At 46.1% G+C, this 6,000-nt stretch overlaps 1 protein-coding gene across 5 annotated transcripts in view; it reads left to right on the top strand.

Annotated features, from left to right (window-relative positions):
- The first annotated feature begins 1,348 nt into the window (after positions 1–1,348).
- LOC1280423 (calpain-11) overlaps positions 1,349–6,000 on the top strand; it is a 35,802-nt gene continuing 31,150 nt past the window's right edge. For 2 of the 5 annotated variants that reach the window (XM_061659916.1, XM_061659912.1), the window contains exon 1: positions 1,349–1,890. The gene's annotated coding sequence lies outside the window, so the exon portion shown is untranslated. Of the gene's footprint in view, positions 1,928–6,000 lie in introns of all 5 variants that reach the window. The other 3 variants (XM_061659913.1, XM_061659914.1, XM_061659915.1) reach the window with 3 other exon arrangements.

Raw genomic sequence — 6,000 nt, 5'->3', positions numbered from 1 at the left:
CCAAAAAACACATTTGCGTATCACGGTGGCCGCTAATGAAGCGTTTAATTGTACGCTATTTATTGCGAGTTGCTCGGCACCGGGAGCAAGTGCATCGATAGCACAATTTATCCTTTAATTAAAGTTTCCCCCCGGCATAACTAACAGTAGGCCGGTGGTTTTTTGGGCGAATTGCAGGGGCTGGATTGCTTTTTGTTTGTTTCAAAAGTGACCACAGCCAGTAGTGCGGAGTGGCCTGCACTACACTGCATATTGAAACATTCTACCAACAACATGATTAGTGTATGAGGGTTGCTGGTAATTGGAGATTAAACATTTCCACTTGAAATAAAGTGCACCGCGAGTGAAGCTCGCTGGCTCAATGTTTCAATTCGCAACAATTCATTTCGCAATCGTTGTTATCGTTAACAGCTATGTTATTAAGGTACAATGAATATAAAAAAAGAGAGCGTAAAGTAAATGTTTACTGTCGATAATAGTGGAGCCCCATTATGACGCTTAGCGAGACACATTGCCGGGCAGATAATAATGATGAACGATGTTTTCCTCATGCACACACACAAACGCACAACTGATTGTTACGATTTTTTTCTTTTCTCTTGGTCTTTTTTGTGCAATTTCTTTTCAACGCGCTTTCATTCATCATGTTGGGAAAATTATGCAAAGCCCTTTTGAAGTGTTTTCATGGAACGGAAATAGAGCTTTCGCTGAAGTTGTAAAGCTCCGCACTTGGCATGAAACGGTTGCACGCAAGCTTTCATGCAACTAAACCCGATTTGTTGTTGTATGGAAAATTACACAGCATCGAATGAAATCAAGTACATGTAACGCTATGTAACGCATTTTGTAACACTTGTAAAACAAACTGTAGTAAAACAAACAAAGTAATTGGATTTCATAGTAATTTAAGAAAAGATATGATTTTCCCCCTAACTTAAAAAGATTGCTTTGAATACTTCTTGCAAGGCTTTTGTAAAGAATGAAAACGTTGAATATTTTCATTTGAACAATGCTAATTTGACGTTATTAACTGTTCAATAAGCCTAATGCATCAGCATCATAAGTGAGTGAAACGATTGAGTAACAATTGGTTTCTTTTTAAATAGATTGCGTACCAAACTCTTCTATTACTGCGCGGTACAGCATCCCTTGCTCTCAGCTGGACAGACCAAACATTTTCTAACGCCTTAAAGTCTGATCTTCATTCTCCAGTTCCAGCTACACCTCATTGATCATGTGTTTTATATTCAACAACACACAGAAGTTCTCTCTCTCTCTCTCTCTCTTGCTCTCCCGAGTCGTGCCCGAGCCGCATGAAGAGAAGCTGCTGCGGCTGCTCGTTAGTCTCGCCGGAGCGTTTGACGAACGAAGATGAATGCACGGCTCGCGTCCGCTTCTTTCAAACGGTACACCGTAGTTCGCCGTTGACTCTCGCGCGGAAAAGACAACAAAACGCTGTGGAAAGTGTCGTGCAAACCCAGTGGACTGGAGGAAAAGGAAGCAAAAAAATAGCACAGTGGACTACGTGATAAAAGTGAAGACGAACCAACAAACCGTAGTGAGTGAATTTGACCTCTTCGATCGATTGGTTAGGGCAATCAGCTGACAGTTGTGTGTTTTTGTGAAGCACAAATGTGTACAAAATAGTTTAAAACAAAAGATTGTGTTAATATCGATCAAGATTGTGGAGCATGGAGCGCAGCAAGACACCTTTTGTTTGACAGTGCGCCGATGCGCGCCGGTGTAAGCCTTTCCATGGGTCAAACACAAACAGAACAAACCGATCACAGTGCATAGCACAGAGCGGACTGAGCGACATTAAACGGGGTGCCACACTCCATCCACTTCACGCTGTCCAACAAAACATCGACCCAAGAGACAGCGAAAGAGGTAGTGTGTGTGTGTGTGTGCGCGTGTGTCGTTAGCCGTAAGTTATTGCTGCTAAGTGAAAATACACATGAAGATAAACAGCTCGAGCCGCCGCCGCCGCCGCCACGCAACTGAACCAAATCGTTCCATAGCGTCCATGGGGAATGGAACACGGGAATGCAATGAACATGAAACACTGTATAACGCATTAAAACATAAATTTGGGATAAATCTCGGCACCATTTAAAAAAGGCACGCCGCCCTTTCATCCGCACACTCCCTTTCCCGCCCCGGCGATCGTCTTTGGGGGAGAAGGAAAAGAATTTACGCGCCCGCCGGACTGGCCGCCGGTGTAACCGTGTGCCTGTGCCGTGTGTTTCTGTGTGTAAATGCATGCTTGGAGAGTGTTTTGTGGTTAGATTTGTGTGTACTTTTTATGCAACGATCGGCCGGCATCGCCGGGCCCTTCGCCGGGCTCGTTCGTTTTTGCTCCGATCGATCGCGGCCGCAAACCTCGGCGACGAGTGTGTTCGATCGCGGCTGCGAAACAAAAAAGGGCTCAAAACGGGCGGGTGGAATGTTAAATAGACACAGCCCAGCTAGAAGAGAGAGAGAGAGAGAGAAAGAGAGAGAGAGAGAGAGAAAGAGAGAGAATGAGATAGGGAAGAGATGAACAAAAAAAAACAAAATCGCACCATCAAGAAAACAGGCTGAAATACAGGCAGCGAATAAAGCCGAGCCCGCATACGTTAAGCGCCGGGCTGGGAGGGTGCACTTACACCGCCCATTGGTCAGGTTGGTCGGCACGGATGTACTGACGCATTAAAACAAAACACACACACACACACAGACATACTCAGAGCGTTTAAGAACGTACCGAAGACCCAGAAGGCGGCAAAGGGAACCAACCAAAGCAAACTCACGCCTCCTCCACCCCTTCGACGCTACAACACACATAAAACATATGTTCACGATGCACGGGCGGCGGTCGCAAGCTGAGCAGGAGCTGGAGAGGGATTCTACGGGGCCCATACGGAAGAGGATGTGCTTCTATGTTGCACTCCCTCCCCCCCCCCCCTTCGCTTTTTACACCCGCTTCTTGCCGATGACACGAAAGCTATAAACTTTTTCATCACCATCTGCGTAAACGTAATCGGCTGTCCTCCACTACTCCCGTCGAGTTATGCTGGCAGTGCGCAATGATTATGTTTTATTGTTTTGTCCCTTCAATGGGCAAGCGCGGGACAGTGCATTGAATGTCCCAAGCGAAGGAAAGGAGGAAATTTTGGGGAGGAGGCGAGGATGGCGAGCCAAACAGTTGACAGAACGGTGCTTTCTAGCACCCAATGAACCGCTATGTCGTTGCGAGAAGGTCCCAAAGGGAAGCACACGATCGAAATGGTGGCAGAAGCTTTTCCTTTGCTTTTGTTATTGCTTATGGCGACAAACGAAAAATCTGGCGAACAATGTATTTTTGTGTGTGAATGCATTCGACCGCGTCGCATCAGTATTCGAAAGTCATAACGTCATAACTGTGCGCCGAGCGTTGACGAAGTGGGAAGGAATTGATTTGATGGTTTAATTGAGCGGTTGCATTTATTTCATTGGCTATTAATTGAATTGTTAAATTTTTAATGATATTTACGTTGCATTTTATGGCTGTTTTTTTAATCTAAACATTCAAGAATGAAACACTTTTAATTGGGAATGGTAATTGACTCCAAAAATTAATATAAAATGTTCAAAAACATTACTTTGGCAAGTTTTCAAGCTGAACAAAGACAGCGCAGTTAGAAGATCATAATATGTAAAGCACGATAATGCACTAAAAGCTGCATTTCCCATGTGCAATCAGCAATCGTTCGTCCTGCTTTGAAGCATCCGGAACAAGTGCAAGCGCGAAACAAGTGTGAGAAAGAAAAGCGAGCAAGCGAAAGAGCTCTCATTTACCTTTTTTCCCCCTTTGCTTCCCGCTTCTGCCGTACCGTGAGCATAAGGGACATCTTTAGCCGTTCGTTCGCCTCCGCGACCGTGAAAACTACACGAGAAAGCTTTTTCCTTGTTCGATGCAGCAAGCTTGCTAGCCGCGTGACCGATTTGTGCGAATTCTGCTTTCCGGCTTTCCGCCCTCGCTCCCAGTGGGAGGTGTGTTACCGTTTTTCCGGCTGATCGAACCAGTTCCAGTTGCCAGAAGCGGACGCTGGTTCCCGTTCGTTCCTTGTTTTTTTCCCCCTGTTTTCCAAGTGGATTTTCCTTTCCTGGCGAACAGTTTTCCTTTTGTGTTTTCTGTGAGTCTTTGAGCGGAGCTTGCAAATGATTTCACTTAATCCATCAACAGCTGACTGTTGTGGTCTCCTTCTCTCCCTCACCCTCTCACTACAGTACTCCCCTCGTAGTGTGTTTAGACAAGTCATTGTTCGATCGTCGGGCCAGGGTAGTCAACACTCAATCGATTCTATCGCCAGCGTGAATAAATAATTAGCTTCACCCTTTGGGCTCATTTCCTCCCTACCATCCCACCGCCACCGTACACCGTACATCCGGAAAATTGAGAAAATCCCACTCCGTGTGCTTCATTGTAGCACTCCGTGCACAGTGAACGACAGAGTTTGTCTCTATTTCGAACACGATCGGATCGGATTTGCATTCTTCTGGCAAAGAACGCTGCGCCGCAAAGAAAGGCACAGGGAAACGGTTCATTAATCATGTGTAAGTGTTGAAAATCGACGAACCGCTACGGACGAGCGGATCTGGATGAACCAAATGAACCAGTAGAAGCAACGGCAGCGTTTTTGCTATGCTTTATTGTGCTCCCCCATTCACCCCCAACACCCAACAGAATAACAGTGGGACCGTAACATTCGAGAACAAAACCTATCAATAGCCAAAACAACACATTTACATACAGAGGGCGGGCGGACTTGGTGGCGGGCGGACAACAAGTGATCGTGCATTACCTGATACCCAGCCCCCCACCCAACACCACCCTTTTTCTGCGACACTCGATTTCCCAATTGTTGTGCCCGAATAGGCGTTGCTAAAATCCATTCAAATGCGGAAAAGAATGGGGTTAGTGTCTTTCCGCCTTTTTTGTTGTTCTCAGTATCTCTCTCTCTCTCTTTTTCTACTCCCGTTCTTTACAGAGTATTGAGTCATTGACAAGCAACATTGATAAGTTGGGGTTTAGTGGTTGATCGGTTAATTTTCTTTCCATGTTTTTCTCCCTCACTGCTCAAAATCTGTCTCCCTCCGCGGTTGCTTAGATACCTTCCTTCAGGCTACCCCCGCCTTGTTATGATCGATGATGTAAACGGTTTACAGGCTTCCACGGATAAAGCTCGACAATTATAGATCTGGGCACGAGAATGATCAATGAAGGGTGATCGAAGGGCTGGAACAACGGTTCCTCCCGTTTCCACACCGTTCCGTTCATTCATTTTTCATCTTATCTGAAGTGTTTGTGCTTTTATTATTACTGCTTTTCCTTCGCTCGTCGTTTCCATTACGCACGCTCTGCTCGATTTTGAGCTCAATTTTTCAAACTCTGCTTCCGATCGTTTTTGGCAGCCTACCGGGAATAGCGGAAAGAATTTCGATACTTTACTGTTTTATCGTGCTGCCGTGCTTCATCCTGTGTGGTTTGCTGGAATGTGTGCCCGCCCGGTTGGTTGGTTGCCTTTCTTTGCTTTTTAAATTATGAACCATTGCCACGATCATTGTGCGTGCCTGTATCTTGTTCTCTTTTTTTGATTGTGATCATTCGCATCACCAAGAATGCGCATGTTGGTTTCTTGTCTCTTTTTTTTAGCGCATTCCTTTTCTTCCCGCGCTCCGCGGGTTTTAGGCGCGGGTGGCTAATAATGCAAGCAATCTGGTCCGCCTGATTCGCTCCGAAGGCAGCGGGTGCCTAGCACCTTTCCTTCTCCATTTCACTTCATCAACCGCACACGAACGCGTCACCCGGGACGTCATACTGGGACGCCAGCCCGCGAGAAAAGTAAGCCAACCAGCCTGACATGACACTCCCTCGGGTTTCGTGAGCGGCGGGCTCGCATGGGAAATGCGGGGCAAAATGCTAATCAAAATCTCACACCTCAATGCCAAGATCTCGTGACCTAGAAAGTCCATAAA

The sequence above is a fragment of the Anopheles gambiae genome, chromosome 3, assembly GCF_943734735.2.
Source record: "Anopheles gambiae chromosome 3, idAnoGambNW_F1_1, whole genome shotgun sequence".
Taxonomy (NCBI): domain Eukaryota; kingdom Metazoa; phylum Arthropoda; class Insecta; order Diptera; family Culicidae; genus Anopheles; species Anopheles gambiae.
This window is presented reverse-complemented; position numbering and strand designations above follow the sequence as displayed.